Below are 17796 nucleotides of genomic sequence, written 5' to 3' on the forward strand. Positions count from 1 at the left end.
ATTTTCCTTCCATATGTATCTGTGGATGGACATCTGTGGTCCTGAGTCCTCTGCTTCCTCCCTCTCAGGGTGTCCAGACATGGCACTAGAAGGATAAAGCAGAGACTGGAATGGATGGAGTCCTGCAGGATCCTGGTCCAGCTAGGAGTGAGTGACAGGGGTAGGGAGAAAGCCACTGAAGATTTCAGTGTTACAGCTCTTGAAGATGAAAGCCTTCCCCAACGGTCTTCAATGAAACAGCTTTTGGAGACAATCTTAGCTTGTGTGCATACCTTTATTCACAGTGGGCTTATACACATACCGTTTATTTCATGTGAACCTGGCATGTATATGGACCTTGAAGAGTGAGAAGGAGTTTTCAGGGTGAATGAAGATCATTGGCTGGAGTTTAAAGTTCTGTGTATGAAGAGGTATTCCAGGAATATCAAATATTTGCTGGGTGAGTTCTTATCAGGGGAGAAGAGGAAGGGGGAAAAGAGGAAGTTGAATTCATAACAGACTGCCAGAGGACTACTTGACCTTCTTCAAGTAAAGGATATGGAGGTTCAGCCTTCCCAGACAAGGTCAGAGGTGGGGGAGCCTTGGTGGTAAAGGGAGTCCTCCATTTTGCATTGAGCTCAGAGATGCTGTCAGTCATGGTAGTGTCCATGTGTTGGCTGTTGTAGGGCAACAGCCAGCACAGGTGTATAAGTGTTTTCTCTGTTGTGTGATACCTTGGAGTCCTTTAGGTATAGGAGTGGTATGGCTAGACCATGTGCTCAGTTTTTAGTTTTCTGGAGAACCTCTATACCTAGTTCATGGATTCTATTCTACACCTCCTAGGTACATGGCGTCAAGAGAAGGGGAAAAGGATAATGGCTCTAGTTGAATGTTTATCCTGACTTAGGTATAAGAGGCATCACTTTAGGTTCAGGGAAGTAAAATCATTAAGACTGATATTTTCAAGAGATCTGCTGTTAGAGGCAAACACTGAGAGATGGATGGCAAGTAGCTGACATGTCATTTGCGGAATGGATTGATCCTTGAGAGCCATCTGCTTGTGGGGAGGGATGGATGTCAATTGCTATGTCTGGTCCTAAATTGTACTGTGCTGTCTGCTGCTGGAGTAAGCTGTATGTGGATGCCTCAAGAAGGCTACTGGAGACATCATGTTGTTTAAGAGTGCATGTCCCAGTGGGGATAAGATGTGGAAGACAAGGCTCCGTAGGAGGCATAAATATTCAGGCTCTGGTGATGGACTCTCTGGTGAACTCAGAAATGTTTCTTTCTCATTTTCTGATGGTTCTAAGCTTTAACAGTATCAAAATGAAGACTAAGAGTTTCTTTGGAGTTCCATTTTTGATACTTAAAAAATGTCTTTCGTAGTCTCTCTCATGTTGAACTGATTCCTTTCTTATAGGGAGAAAAAATGAAATCAGATAAACAATTTATACCAATGAAGTTGATTTATAGCACTCTAAAAGGCTTCTATTGGAAAGGAAAGGAAGGTGGAGATTTTTTCTTGTTGTTGTTGGGTTAGGCCAGAAATCAGCGAACACACACACACACACACACACACACACACACACACACACACACACACACACACACACAGAGGCAAGAAGCAACCATTTTTGCTTTATGAGTCATGTAATCTGTGTTCTTTGTAGTGCTTGAGTTTGAACCCAGATCCTAAGGCATGCTGGGTAAGGGCTTTCACCTGGAGTGACAACCCCCATGCAGTCTTAGTGGCAGGAGCTTAGTCCTGCACTACGTTTTAAGAGTGGCTGCACATGTTTCTAGTATGTGAATGAGAGTGGCTATGTGTCCCCCTAGCCTTTGTTCATGAATGCAAAATTGAATTTGTGTTTATTTATGATGAAATATTATTTTTCTTTGCCCAATCATTGTTTTCCAAACCACTGAAAAATGTGGAAAAGAGTCTTAGCTCATGGATTATAAGCTCAGGATTGAGGTTTTCTTCTTCTTTTTTTCACATATTAACTCTTGTTTTCCCATCATCTCTTGCCTCAAAATGGAAGATGACTTGCTCCATGTCTGGGAACATTGTTCTGCTTGGAATTCCTTGCGTAACCCCACAGTTCATCCCTTCAGTCACACCCGATAGTGCTGGGGTTGACAAGTGACCAAGAGTACCCACTGCAGAGTAGCTTGCCTTGCTGTGGCCTTGCCTGAAGAATTTGATGACAGAGTTAGGATTTAGATCCCAGTCTTTGCTTTCCTGAGCAAGGGTCTCTTAGTCTTGGAGCTTTGGTTTCCTGGCCTTGTTGATCTGCGCTGTCTTTTTTTTTTTTTTATTATTTTTATTACATATTTTCCTCAATTACATTTCCAATACTATCCCAAAAGTCCCCCATAGCGCCCCCCACTTCCCTACCCACCCATTCCCATTCTTTTGGCTCTGGCATTCCCCTATATTGGGGCATATAAAGTTTGCAAGTCCAATGGGCCTCTCTTTCCATTGATGGCCGACTAGGCCATCTTTCGATACATATGCAGCTAGAGACAAGAGCTCCAGGGTTCTGGTTAGTACATCATGTTGTTCCAACAATAGGGTTGCAGATCCCTTTAGCTCCTTGGGTACTTTCTCTAGCTTCTCCATTGGGAGCCCTGTGATACATCCAATAGCTGACTGTGAACATCCACTCCTGTGTTTGCTAGGCCCCGGCATCGTCTCACAAGAGACAGCTATATTTGGGTCCTTTCAGCAAAATCTTGCTAGTGTATGCAATGGTGTCAGCGTTTAGAAGCTGATTATGGGACGGATCCCTGGATACAGCAGTCTCTAAATGGTCCATCCTTTCATCACAGCTACGAACTTTGTCTCTGTAACTCCTTCCCTGGGTGTTTTGTTCCCAATTCTAAGAAGGTGCACAATGTCCACACTTTGGTCTTCATTCTTCTTGAGTTTCATGCGTTTATCAAATTGTATCTTATATCTTGGGTATCCTAAGTTTTGGGCTAATATCCACTTATCAATGAATACATATTGTGTGAGATCTTTTGTGATTGTGTTACTTCACTCAAGATGATGCCCTCCAGGTCCATCCATTTGTCTAGGAATTTCATAAATTCATTCTTTTTAATAGCTGAGTAGTACTCCATTGTGTAAATGTACCATAATTTCTGTATCCATTCCTCTGTTGAGGGACATCTGGGTTCTTTCCAGCTTCTGGCTATTATAAATAGGGCTGCTATGAACATAGTGGAGCATGTGTCCTTTTTACCGGTTGGGACATCTTCTGGATATATGCCCAGGAGAGGTATTGCTGGATCCTCCGGTAGTACTATGTCCAATTTTCTGAGGAACCGCCAGACTGATTTCCAGAGTGGTTGTACAAGCTTGCAATCCCACCAACAATGGAGGAGTGTTCCACTTTCTCCACATCCTCGCCAGCATCTGCTGTCACCTGAATTTTTGATCTTAGCCATTCTGACTGGTGTGAGGTGGAATCTCAGGGTTGTTTTGATTTGCATTTCCCTGATGATTAAGGATGTTGAACATTTTTTCAGGTGCTTCTCTGCCATTCGGTATTCCTCAGGTGAGAATTCTTTGTTCAGTTCTGAGCCCCATTTTTTAATGGGGTTATTTGACTTTCTGGAGTCCACCTTCTTGAGTTCTTTATATATATTGGATATTAGTCCCTTATCTGATTTAGGATAGGTGAAGATCCTTTCCCAATCTGTTGGTGGTTTTTTTGTCTTATTGATGGTGTCTTTAGCCCTGCAGAAGCTTTGTAGTTTCATGAGGTCCCACTTGTCAATTCTCGATCTTACAGCACAAGCCATTACTGTTCGATTCAGGAATTTTTCCCCTGTGCCCATATCTTCAAGGCTTTTCCCCACTTTCTCCTCTATAAGTTTCAGTGTCTCTGGTTTTATGTGAAGTTCCTTGATCCACTTAGACTTGACCTTAGTACAAGGAGATAGGAATGGATCGATTCGCATTCTTCTACATGTTAACAACCAGTTGTGCCAGCACCATTTGTTGAAAATGCTGTCTTTCTTCCACTGGATGTTTTTAGCTCCCTTGTCGAAGATCAAGTGACCATAGGTGTGTGGATTCATTTCTGGGTCTTCAATTCTATTCCATTGGTCTATTTGTCTGTCACTATACCAGTACCATGCAGTTTTTATCACAATTGCTCTGTAGTAGAGCTTTAGGTCCGGCATGGTGATTCCACCAGAGGTTCTTTTATCCTTGAGGAGAGTTTTTGCTATCCTAGGTTTTTTGTTATTCCAGATGAATTTGCAGATTGCACTTTCTAATTCGTTGAAGAATTGAGTTGGAATTTTGATGGGGATTGCATTGAATCTGTAGATTGCTTTTGGCAAGATAGCCATTTTTACAATGTTGATCCTGCCAATCCATGAGCATGGGAGATCTTTCCATCTTCTGAGATCTTCTATAATTTCTTTCTTCAGAGACTTGAAGTTTTTATTATACAGATCTTTCACTTCCTTAGTTAGAGTCACGCCAAGATATTTTATATTATTTGTGACTATTGAGAAGGGTGTTGTTTCCCTAATTTCTTTCTCAGCCTGTTTATTCTTTGTGTAGAGAAAGGCCATTGATTTGTTTGAGTTAATTTTATATCCAGCTACTTCACCGAAGCTGTTTATCAGGCTTAGGAGTTCTCTGGTGGAATTTTTAGGGTCACTTATATATACTATCATATCATCTGCAAAAAGTGATATTTTGACTTCATCTTTTCCAATTTGTATCCCTTTGATCTCCTTTTGTTGTCGAATTGCTCTGGCTAGGACTTCAAGTACAATGTTGAATAGGTATGGAGAAAGTGGACAGCCTTGTCTAGTCCCTGATTTTAGAGGGATTGCTTCAAGCTTCTGACCATTTACTTTGATGTTGGCTACTGGTTTGCTGTAGATTGCTTTTATCATGTTTAGGTATGGGCCTTGAATTCCTGATCTTTCCAAGACTTTTATCATGAATGGGTGTTGGATCTTGTCAAATGCTTTTTCCGCATCTAAGGAGATGACCATGTGGTTTTTGTCTTTGAGTTTGTTTATATACTGGATTACGTTGATGGATTTCCGTATATTGAACCATCCCTGCATCCCTGGGATGAAACCTACTTGGTCAGGATGGATGATTGTTTTGATGTGTTCTTGGATTCGGTTAGCAAGAACTTTATTGAGGATTTTTGCATCAATATTCATAAGGGATATTGGTCTGAAGTTTTCTATCTTTGTTGGGTCTTTTTGTGGTTTAGGTATCAGAGTAATTGTGGCTTCATAGAATGAGTTGGGTAGAGTACCTTCTGTTTCTATTTTGTGGAATAGTTTGTGAAGAACTGGGATTAGATCTTCTTTGAAGGTCTGATAGAACTCTGCACTAAACCCATCTGGTCCTGGGCTTTTTTTAGTTGGGAGACTATTAATGACTGCTTCTATTTCTTTGGGGGATATAGGGCTGTTTAGATCATTAACCTGATCTTGATTCAGCTTTGGTACCTGGTATCTGTCTAGGAACTTGTCCATTTCATCCAGGTTCTCCAGTTTTGTTGAGTATAGCCTTTGGTAGAAGGATCTGATGGTGTTTTGGATGTCTTCAGGATCTGTTGTTATGTCTCCTTTTTCATTTCTGATTTTGTTAATTAGGATGCTTTCCCTGTGCCCTCTAGTGAGTCTGGCTAAGGGTTTATCTATCTTGTTGATTTTCTCAAAGAACCAGCTCCTTGATTGGTTGATTCTTTGAATAGTTTTTCTTGTTTCCACTTGGTTGATTTCACCCCTGAGTTTGATTATTTCCTGCCGTCTACTCCTCTTGGGTGAATTTGCTTCCTTTTGTTCTAGTGCTTTTAGGTGTGTTGTCAAGCTGCTAATGTGTGCTCTCTCTAGTTTCCTTTTGGAGGCACTCAGAGCTATGAGTTTTCCTCTTAAAAATGCTTTCATTGCGTCCCATAAGTTTGGGTACGTTGTGGCTTCATTTTCATTGAACTCTAAAAAGTCCTTAATTTCTTTCTTTATTCCTTCCTTGACCAAGGTATCATTGAGAAGAGTGTTGTTCAGTTTCCACGTGAAGGTTGGCTTTCTATTATTTATTTTGTTATTGAAGATCAGCCTTAGTCCATGGTGATCTGATAGGATGCATGGGACAATTTCAATATTTTTATATCTGTTGAGGCCTGTTTTGTGACCAATTATGTGGTCAATTTTGGAGAAGGTACCATGAGGTGCTGAGAAGAAGGTATATCCTTTTGTTTTAGGATAGAATGTTCTGTAGATATCTGCCAGATCCATTTGATTCATAATTTCTGTTAGTTTCACTGTGTCCCTGTTTAGTTTCTGTTTCCATGATCTGTCCATTGGTGAAAGTGGTGTGTTGAAGTCTCCCACTATTATTGTATGAGGTGCAATGTGTGCTTTGAGCTTTACTAAAGTTTCTTTAATGAATGTGGCTGCCTTTGTATTTGGAGCATAGATATTCAGGATTGATAGTTCCTCTTGGAGGATTTTACCTTTGATGAGTATGAAGTGTCCCTCCCTGTCTTTTTTAATGACTTTGGGTTGGAAGTCAATCTTATCAGATATTAGAATGGCTACTCCAGCTTGTTTCTTCATGCCATTTGCTTGGAAAATTGTTTTCCAGCCTTTCATTCTGAGGTAGTGTCTATCCTTTTCTCTGAGATGAGTTTCCTGTAAGCAGCAAAATGTTGGGTCTTGTTTGTGTAGCCAGTTTGTTAGTCTATGTCTTTTTATCGGGGAGTTGAGTCCATTGATATTAAGAGATATTAAGGAAAAGTAATTGTTGTTTCCTGTTATTTTTGATGTTAAAGTTGGCATTTTGTTCTTGTGGCTGTCTTCTTTTAGGTTTGTTGAGGGATTACCTTCTTGTTGTTTCTAGGGCGTGGTTCCTGTCCTTGTATTGTTTTTTTTCTGTTATTATCCTTTGAAGGGCTGGATTCGTGGAGAGATAATGTGTGAATTTGGTTTTGTCGTGGAATACTTTGGTTTCTCCATCTATGTTAATTGAGAGTTTGGCTGGGTATAGTAGCCTGGGCTGGAATTTGTGTTCTTTTAGTGTCTGTATAACATCCGTCCAGGATCTTCTGGCTTTCATAGTCTCTGGTGAAAAGTCTGGTGTAATTCTGATAGGCTTGCCTTTATATGTTACTTGGCCTTTTTCTCTTACTGCTTTTAGTATTCTATCTTTATTTAGAGCATTTGTTGCTCTGATTATTATGTGTCGGGAGGTATTTCTTTTCTGGTCCAGTCTATTTGGAGTCCTGTAGGCTTCTTGTATGTTCATGGGCATCTCTTTCTTTAGATTTGGGAAGTTTTCTTCTATAATTTTGTTGAAGATGTTTGCTGGTCCTTTGAGTTGAAAATCTTCATTCTCATCCACTCCTATTATCCGTAGGTTTGGTCTTCTCATTATGTCCTGTATTTCTTGGATGTTTTGAGTTAGGATCTTTTTGCATTTTACATTTTCCTTGATTGTTGTGCCGATGTTCTCTATGGAATCTTCTGCACCTGAGATTCTCTCTTCCATCTCTTGTATTCTGTTGCTGATGCTCGTATCTATGGTTCCAGATTTCTTTCCTAGGGTTTCTATCTCCAGTGTTGCCTCATTTTGGGTTTTCTTTATTGTGTCTACTTCCCTTTTTAGGTCTAGTATGGTTTTGTTCATTTCCATCATCTGTTTGGATGTGTTTTCCTGTTTTTCTGTAAGGACTTCTACCTGTTTGATTATGTTATCATGTTTTTCTTTAAGGATTTGTAACTCTTTAGCAGTGTTCTCCTGCAATTCTTTAAGGGATTTTTGTGCTTCCTCTTTATTGTCTTCTGCCTTTTTATCAGTGTTCTCCTGCATTTCTTTAAGTGTGTTATTAAAGTCCTTCTTGAAGTCCTCTATCATCATCAGGAGATATGCTTTTAAATCCGTGTCTAGCTTTTCCGGTGTGTTGGGGTGCCCTGGACTGGGCGAAGTGGGGGTGCTGGGTTCTGATGATGGTGAGTGGTCTTGGTTCCTGTTAGTAAGATTATTACGTTTACCTTTCGCCATCTGGTAATCTCTGGGGTTAGTTGTTATCGTTGTCACTATTTAAAGATTGGAGCAGAAGCTGTGTTCCACTCACCAGCAGTCTCTAAATCCTGCGGCGGGGGTCGTGGGTAGCTGACGGTACCCCGGTACTGGTCCAGCCGGAAGAGGCCTGTGGTCCTACTCAGGCCGTTTTTCTGCTTCCCTAACTAATGCAGTCTCTGGTCCCGCGTGCAATTGGATTGGAGCAGAAGCTGTGTTCCACTCTCCAGAAGTCTTAAGATCCTGTGGTGGGTGTTGTGGGTAGCTGGTGAGTGTCAGCTGACCCTGCGCCCCAGCTGCCCAGGTGCTTTTCTGACCGGAAGAGGGTTGTGGCCCTATGTAGGCCGGATTTCTCTCTCCCCAACCAGAGCAGTCTCAGGTCCCGCGTGATTGGACTGGAGCAGAAGCTGTGTTCCACTCACCAGCAGTCCCAAAATCCTGCGGTGGGGGTCTTGGGTAGCTGGCGGGTGTCAGGCCACCCTGCGCTCCCGCTACCCTGGTGCTGATCCGGCCGGGTGAGGCCTGTAGCCCTACTCAGGCCGGTTACTGCTTCCCTAACTAATGCAGTCTCAGGTCCCGCGCAATTGGATTGGAGCAGAAGCTGTGTTCCACTCACCAGCAGTCCCAAAATCCTGCGGCGGGGGTCGTGGGTAGCTGGCGGGTGTCAGGCAACCCTGCGCTCCCGCTACCCTGGCGCTGATCAGGCCGGGTGAGGCCTGTGGCCCTACTCAGGCCGGTTTCTGCTTCCCTAACTAATGCAGTCTCAGGGCCCGCACAATTGGATTGGAGCAGAAGCTGTGTTCCACTCACCAGAAGTCTTAAGATCCTGTGGCGGGTGTTGTGGGTGGCTGGCGAGTGTCAGCAGACCCTGCGCCCCAGCTGCCCAGGTGCTTTTCTGACCGGAAGAGGGTTGTGGCCCTATGTAGGCCGGATTTCTCTCTCCCCAACCATAGCAGTCTCAGGTCCCGCGTGATTGGACTGGAGCAGAAGCTGTGTTCCACTCACCAGCAGTCCCAAAATCCTGAGGCGGGGGTCGTGGGTAGCTGGCGGGTGTCAGGCAACCCTGCGCTCCCGCTACCCTGGCGCTGATCCGGCCGGATGAGGCCTGTGGCCCTACTCAGGCCGGTTTCTGCTTCCCTAACTAATGCAGTCTCAGGTCCCGCGCAATTGGATTGGAGCAGAAGCTGTGTTCCACTCACCAGCAGTCCCAAAATCCTGCGGTGGGGGTCGTGGGTAGCTGGCGGGTGTCAGGCAACCCTGCGCTCCCGCTACCCCGGCGCTGATCCGGCCTGATGAGGCCTGTGGCCCTACTCAGGCCGGTTTCTTGATCTGCGCTGTCTTATCCCAGGTAACTTTGGTTGTCAGTTATGTAGGAGGTTGGAGTGGTGGGGGGTGGAGGTAGGAATGGAGTGGCATGCTTGGAGCGATTGTTCTGAGGTCATTTTAGTGTTACGAATTCCCAGCTGAGAGAACAGCCAAAAATTAAAAAAGAAAATAGCAGAGAACCCAAGACCTTTGTGCTCAGTGTATTCTGGTACCACATTCCAGTGGGATTCTGGGATGCTTGTCAACAGCCGTGGCTGCTCTTGGACTTTCCCATGGCCTATTCCGGGACAACCACACATCTGCAGATGCTCCCTCAGGACCGGGTCATGGCAAAGGCCCATTTCAACAGCAGCTACTGTTGCTCCCAGGGCCAGAGGTCAGTGCTCCTGTGGCCTCTGGCAGCAACCCCTTCCAGATCAGATACCACCCACTTCCTAGCAGGTGAATGGCAGTCCCTGAGAGTTCTTCCTCAGAGATGGGAGAAGTTTCCCCCCACGTTCCCCCCCCCCCCCCAGGTATGGAAGCAACAGATACTGCTTTGTGGAAGTACACTGGAACCCATGCAGGGGGTGGGAAGTTACTCCCAAGATCCAAAAGGGGCATTTTTTGTTGCATGTTATAGGGTAGGGCTGAAGAAATGAACCTAGAGAGGAGAAGGCAGACAAGCAAGGAAGTCATGACTTTCGTCTGATGTGCAAGGATGAAGGAGAAAGGATATTTCAGAGGAAAAATGAAACTATTCCCAAACTTACTGGCTTTTAACAGAAATCATTTTTTTTTCACACTCTGGTACCTTGAGGGGTAATGTTATTCACTTTTGACTTCAATAAATACCTAAGAAAACCATGTAAAAGGAGGGCAGTTTTACTTTCATTTCAGATTTTAGAGGTGGTAGATAGTCCATGGGGTTCTGTCACTTGTGGGCCCGCCCGTGCATACTGAGATAAAGCAGCATCGATGAGGAGACATGGTGGAGCCAGGTGGCTCACTCTAGATAAACAGAGGGCAGGCAGGCAGGCAGTTAGGAAGACAGACAGATGGATAGACAGACAGAAAGTGCTTGAAGACAAGATCTATACTTGGAAAGCATGCCCCTAGTGAATTGTTTTGATCACCTGGGCTGAACCCCCTAATATAGCCCATTCAGCTACGAGTTCATCAGTGGATTAATTTACTGATGAGGCAAATGTCCCTATGATATAACAGTAACACAACAATTGGGGATTGTTTTAACATATGAGCCTCTGGGGGATGTTTCTTATCCAAACTATAATCCTTAGGCTCTTCTGGGTGCTGTTCCTCACTGGGGCTCACTTGTTCCATTGTGTTTCGATAGATCTTGGGGATGCAGTCATCTGAAGGCTCAACTTGGCTTAACATTCAAGACAGTTCCTTATCCCGCATTCCTGGGCATTGGAATGGCTATCAGTTTCCTCTCCCCCCTTCCCCCTGTGGCTGTTAAAAATGGCTAACTTGGGTTTCCCTACAATTTAGAGGGCTCAGGAGAGTTGATCTTGTAAGGAGTCTGGATTTCTTTAGAGGAAGTGAGGAAGACACGGCTTATCCTTTTCAAGACTAAATCTAGACTGTTCTAGAGTATTTTCTGTATTAACCTGTTGATCTAACAATCCCTTGGCAGCCCAGATTCTAGGCCACAGAGGTTTAGATTCATCCTTTAAGAGGGGAAGGCTGGTGCTTGCAAGAAGGGGCAGGATGAATGGTGACCACCATGGAGAGAAGCCAAGACTGAGATAGAAAAGGACCAGGAAGACAGACAGCACTTGGTAGTCAGAGGACAAGGAAGACACCTCACTGTTTGGCCATGTTCAGGTGGCATGGGAGACACAAAAGTGGGAGATATGTTATATCCTCATGAGCTGTGATATGGATGTTAAAATTTATTTTTTCAAGTGTTTTAATTATCATACATTAATTATATATAATGGTGGGGTTCCTTATGATATTTTCAAATATGTCTATAATGTACTTTTGATCATAGTCACCTTCATTACACTCTCCTGTTCTCCTCCAACTCCCCTATCCCTTCCTCTTCTCAACTAGCCCCCCTTCTGCTTTCACACTTTGGGTTGTGTGTTGGCTCTGGTGACCAAATGAGTTTAATCAGAGTTGCCTCTAAGAGCATGAGTCAGGATGTATTTAGTAAGGTTGAGCAACTTAACAGTGGCCACACCATTGAAGATGTTTCTCCCTTTCTCAGAAACCACTTACTACCTCAAGGTCCTCAGGGAGGCATGGGGTTTGTGAACATGAGTTGGAGAGTTTTAGGACACATGCAGGCACACACGCGCGTGTGCGCGTGCACACACACACACACACACACACACACACACACACACAATTGTTAGTCTTTCTAAAGGTTTATAACCATTAGATACCTGTTTTCTGCCTCCTTTCATTCCATCCCAGTTAGCTGTCTTAATGTTCAGGGTTCATCTATGATCTTTGTGCTCCCAAACCTTCTTTGACTCTTCTTTCCCCTTGCACTTGACCTGATGGTCCTATCTTAGGGCTCTTTTACTGAGTTGTGTGCTCATGTCTTTTTTTTCTTCTTCTTTTTTATCAAGTGGTCGTATTTGGATCCCTGTTCTCCTGGGAGTCTTCTGTCTCCCTACCTCAATGGCTTACCCTATGGATCCTTCTGCCTAGAATGTCTCCGAACTCCATCTGTCAAAATCTTTTAAAACATATCTCCTGGAACCAGAAAGATGGCTCAGTGAGTAAGTGCTCTACAAACTCAAGCTCGGATCTGAGTTTGGATTCTCAGAATCCATGTAGAAGCCAGGTATGGTGGTATATGACTGTTATACCTGTGGTTGGTAATGGAGACAGGAAGATTCTCGAAGCTCATTGGCCAGTTAGTGTAGCTGAATTGATGAGCTCAGGGCTCAGTGAGAGAGACCCTTTTCAAAACTTGTGGGAGCAATAAGTAAAGACATTTGGTCACATCCACACAAATGCTCCTCTTCTCCTGGAGACCCAGTGCTTTGAGGATCAGCGTCTCTCTATTTGTGTCACCATTATTCCCCTTACCATTGCTTCAAGGCCTTCAGGGACAAAAGCCACAAGAAGACCTTGCTGCTTCTGCCCCACGGCTCCATGCCCTGCACGCAACAATCATCCAGTCGATGGCCTATTGAATTAAACAGTGGTTTCCCTGGGCCACCAGCCTCTGATTGTCTCTTTCCTTTCCCATGGCAAATTGCAGCATTTAGCTCCCAGCAACTCCTGGTCGAGGGCCTGAGGTTCCTGGCAGGCCATTCCCTCAGGACCATGAGACTGCTGTTCCCAGATGGCCAGGCCTGTGCAGGCTGGAGCTGGGTCCCAAGGAGATGGAGAACTTCTGACTCCATGGACTCCCCTGGCTCCTCTTTCCAGCTGCCCCATATTTGTTTTCCTTGGCACAAGAAAGCCATCAGTCATCACATGGACCATTTATAGCCATATATCCATCTCTTATTCTTCTAATGAAAATTACAGTGATTTTGACTCAGAAAAGGAGAAAAGAAAGGAAAATAAAGGGTCCCCTATGCAAAGTAGGTATTTCATGAGGCCACTAGGGCTTCCTACAGTAGTCAACCTACCCTGGGGAGTTGATGCCAGTCTTCCTGCCCAGCAGCCCTCTCCCCATATCTCTGCCTGTGCCCCAGCTCCTCAGACTTTATTAATGGGCTCCATGGGCAGCCAATATTCTGAAACTCTTGCTACTAAGTCAGGAAAGGGGTGTGGCTGCTTGGCTGCTTGGCTCCAGCTGTATTCACAGTACAGGATCATTCATCTGACACTAAAGTATCCAGTGGCCACTGTTAAACTCTGAAAATTGAGGAGCTCTGTAGTCAGGCAATACCTACAGGCCAAACAAAGACTAGAGAATCAATGGTCCCCTAGTCCCCTGCCTCTACAGTTAGGGTTTTCAAGCAGCTTATAAACAGCAGCTAGTATGTTCCTCACAATCACCCTTTGAAGGAATGATGTTATTATCTCCAGTTTAGAAATGAGGAAACTGAGGCAGAGCAGGTTAGGAGACGTCCCTGGTCACTCCAGTGTTGGCAACATGCTGGGCTTTGGGTCTTGGAGACCTCGCTTCTGTGTCTGCTGATCAATTGGCATTTCCTTTGTCCCTCATCCAGTGGAGGTGTTGAAATACTAACAGAACCACCTAGCCCTTCTTATATGTCTGAGAGCACTGGAAAGGACAGAGTGTCTAAGAGCCGTGGACAAATGACTGGACGAGTCCGAACCAGTTCTCGGGACAGGTAATTCAATTTGGTTCAAATTCTGACTTTCCCACAGATTTTCGTTTCTCAGCCTTAGCTTTGTGTGCCTATTTGGAAAGGCAGATTAACAAAGGGATTTACTGGAGTTTCCAAGAGCAACCTCCTTCCCTTGGCTCCAATCTCTGGCCTGGGAATTCACTAAGGAGCCAATTCATTTTCTTCTCTCAATTCATTCATCAAGTTCCGATGCTACTTCTTGTGTGTGCAGGGACACCTTATGGGCAGCAGGAGGGCGTGTGGAGCAAAAGCTTAACTAAATGGATCAGATCTCCCCTGTGCTTTGAAGCCATGCTCAGTGTTTCTGTGTCCACGGCCACTGAAATCAGGAGCCTACACTGGACATGCGAGCACATGCCTGTGATCTTAGCCCTTTCAGTGGTAGAGGCAAAGAGGATCAGAAAGCTCACTCCCAGTTACATATCCACTCTAAAGCCAGCCTGAGCCACATCTGGTTCTGTTTTAAAAAAAGAAAACAAAGCAAGGAAGGTCAGCACGATGGCTCAGCAGGTGAAGGTGGTTGCCACCAAGACTGATGACTCGAGCTGTGGTTTCTGGGCTCTTTGGGAGGATTTTCCCTCTTCTATCTGGAAGACTGTGTGAGGTATACTTTAGCAGCCTCACCTCTACAGAAATAGGATTTCACGTGAAAATTCACTGGAACCAGATACCCTTACAGGGAAGCAGGTCTCAGCCTTGTTCAGGTGGGATAGAATGGCAATGTAGATTTGTGCTCCGGGTTGCATGGTACCTGGCAGAGCTGAGTAAAGATGCAGATGCTCTTTCTTTCCTAGGGTCCCTCCTATATGAATAATCACAGATATCCTAGTTTTATTATTTAGTCAATAACTGGGCTTTGGAGGCCATTTGCCAGTGTTCCCAAATCCAGGTGACAGCAGCAGCTTATCTCTTCTGGGGGTCTCTCTTAGCTGCTGGTGGCCCTTTGCCCCCACTCTAGCCTCTGCTTTGGCTGCACATGGTCATCAATTCCTTGATTATTATACTGTTATATGGATAATCTTTGCCAACCCTAACCCTACAGAGCCAGAGCGAAACAGATGCTTATACAGATACGAGCAACTCAAGGTATGGAGGGTTTATTTTGGCAAATAGCTTGAAGGTAACGTGTACCATGGTCAGGAAGCCATGAGAATAGGAGTTTACTGCCACTGGTTCACATTGTGTCCACAGTTAGGAAGCACAAAGACTTGAATGTTGACGCCTAACTTGTCTCATTTTTAGCCTGGTGTCTCAGCTCATAGGATGGTGCAGTCCACATTCAGGGCAGGTCTTCTCTTCTGTCACATCTTTTTGGACATAGCTTCTAAGACAAGCCCAGAGGTGTGTCTTCTAGGTGATTCTAAACCCTGTCAAGTTGACAAAATTAATGACAGGCAGCAAACATTCAAATCTCACTAGCCATTTTGCGTTTGGCTCTCTCTCCTTGTTCTCTCTAGGAGATGAGCATCCCTCTAAGGATGATTGAAGTGAAGGCTGTGAAGAGAGTCAGGTGCTTTAAGGAAGGCTTTGGGAAGATGCTAGAGATGAGTTAGGTGAGGTAGATATATCTTGGGGGTTTCCACTGCTCTGTAGGAAGACAGACTGAAGCGTAGGGTCAAGAATGTATTCTGCTTCACTGCAATAGTCCAGAAGCATTGCGGGAGTTTGAATTCTAAAGCCTTAGCTCCAATCCCAGCTCCCAGGTTCCTGGAGCCACAGCAGTTATTCTGGAGAAAACACTGTGTTGCCTTCCAGGTGGCCAGGCCTGATCCCCTGAGATGCCATTTCTGGACTCACTGTGCTGAGTTGCCTCTGGGCCTCAGTGTTTTCTAAGGGCAAGTGATAGACATTGAGAGCCTCTCAGAGTTCCCTGCGGAGGGATACCTAAGCATGTGTCATGTGGGTCGGAAAGCTGAGTGTGGCCGTCAAAAGCATGTGTCTGAAAAGCTGGGGCAATGCGCAGTATGAAAAAGCACTGGATCAGCCCTTTGGCTTTGAGATAAGGCTTGAGGTAGGTGGTAGGACTGAACTGCTCCATCCCATGAAGAGCCCTTCGCTTTCACTGCAGGACTGAAGAGATGGAGGTGGGGAGGCAGAATCCTCAGGAAGAGCTGGGTACCTGAAGGGAGTTGGCCTAGGGTAGTACGAGAGAATAAACTGAGAAAACTAATGGGAAAAATTTGGGAAATTGTGTCGGGAGTTAGTTTTTAGGAAGATCTTTTCCACATTCCCAGTGTTGTGGGAGAGGAGACTGACTAGATTTCCAGAGAGCAAAAACACTTTGTAAGGGATTGGTAGAGTTGAGAATTGTTCCCAGGTCCTCTAACCTCCAGATGGCATGCAGTACTGTATTACAGTGTAAGAATTTATCTCTCGCCGGGCGGTGGTGGCGCACGCCTTTAATCCCAGCACTTGGGAGGCAGAGGCAGGCGGATTTCTGAGTTCCAGGCCAGCCTGGTCTACAAAGTGAGTTCCAGGACAGCCAGGGCTATACAGAGAAACCCTGTATCGAAAAAACAACAACAACAAAAAAACAAACAAACAAACAAAAAAAGAATTTATCTCTCAAATGAATGAATTAGAACTACTACAAACATTATTTCATAGTTTCTGAGGTCAGGAACATAGATGTATTTTGGTTGGGTCCTCTGGCTCTGGCCAAGTCTCTCAAGACTCTGTAATCAAGGTGTTAGATCATGTGACATGTGACATGCTCATTTGAAGTTTTGAGTGGGAAAGCCTACTTCTGATTTCACTGAACAAGCTTTTATTTATTTATTTATTTTTGGTCAGAATTCTGTTCATTACAATCTACTAGACCAAGATCTCATACTTCTCACTGACTGTAGGCCAGATACCCTCTACCCCCCACCATATGTTTGCTTTTCACCTGGAAACCTACACAGCCACTGACTTCTGTTAGTGTGAATAGGGAGAACAGTGGCAGAGGTGTGCAAGACAGGCAAAAAAGTGTCACCAGCACTTTTGCTGTATCTCCCTCAATGAGGCGACCACTGTGCAGTTCCTACTCCTGAATGTCAGACACAAAGTCCTCTTCGAAGATGCCCATCATCCCAAGTTTTTTCTGATCTTATTTGTTCCTTCTAAAAAAATGTAGTAGAAAAGGCAGGAGTAGACACCTCTTTGGAGAAGACACCATTACTCTCAAAAAAGGGAGAACACAGTTAGTGGAGTAAAGAACACTTTATCTCCAGGTCCAACTATTCACTCCAAATAACTCCCTTCCCCCTTTCTTTTCTGATAGTCTTGCTTTATAGCCCAGACTGGGCTCCTGGTTGCTGGGGTTATAGGCATGCATCACCACATCCAGCCAAATTTTCTTTCTTTATTGTTAGTAATATGTTTGATTATAAGAGAGACCATGAAAGGCATTTGACAGCCCCAGACAAGTTATTGACTCTCCTATACCCTCGATCTTCTCACCAGGATAACAGTATTAATTTCATGGAATTAATTAAAAGAGACGTCATATCTTTTAAAGCTACCTCTTTGATCTAGGAGGCCAATGAGCATGAACCTATTAGCAAACCAGTGAGGACCTCTTTTCTCCTGGTTGACCTTTCAACTTTAAAGATTTTTTTTTGTTTTTTGTTTTTTTTTTTTTGTTTGTTTGTTTTTGTTTTTTCGAGACAGGGTTTCTCTGTATAGCCCTGGCTGTCCTGGAACTCACTTTGTAGACCAGGCTGGCCTGGAACTCAGAAATCCGCCTGCCTCTGCCTCCCAAGTGCTGGGATTAAAGGCGTGCGCCACCACCGCCAGGCTCAACTTTAAAGATTTTGAGTGCAGTAGCCTAAGTGATTGGACAGGAATGAGAGGGAGAACTCTGTGGAAAAAGCAGCCAAAATTCATATTATCTTCTTTTTCTTTTTTTAAAAAAGATTTATTTATTATTATAATTAAGTACACTGTAACTGTCTTCAGACACACCAGAAGAGATTGTCAGATCTCATTACGGATGGTTGTGAGCCACCATGTGGTTGCTGGGATTTGAACTCAGGACCTTCAGTAGAGCAGTCAGTGCTCTTACCTGGTGAGCCATCTCGCCAGCCCTCATATTATTTTCTAATTGTGTGATGATATATTGACTTGCCAGGATGGTCAATATAAAAT

The 17796-nt window shown here is 44.3% G+C and overlaps 1 long non-coding RNA gene across 5 annotated transcripts in view; it reads left to right on the forward strand.

Annotated features, from left to right (window-relative positions):
• Window positions 1–17796, forward strand: part of LOC115029893 (uncharacterized) — a 175490-nt gene that overhangs the window by 66925 nt on the left and 90769 nt on the right. For 2 of the 5 annotated variants that reach the window (XR_015047649.1, XR_003835474.1), the window contains exons 2-3: window positions 11959–12111; window positions 13522–13641. The exons of the other annotated variants lie outside the window; for them this stretch is intronic. This is a non-coding gene — a long non-coding RNA (uncharacterized LOC115029893). Of the gene's footprint in view, window positions 1–11958; window positions 12112–13521; window positions 13642–17796 lie in introns of those variants that run through there. 5 annotated transcript variants of the gene reach the window in all.

Source organism: Mus caroli, unplaced genomic scaffold, assembly GCF_978045245.1.
Source record: "Mus caroli unplaced genomic scaffold, Mus_caroli_1 scaffold_1, whole genome shotgun sequence".
NCBI lineage: Eukaryota > Metazoa > Chordata > Mammalia > Rodentia > Muridae > Mus > Mus caroli.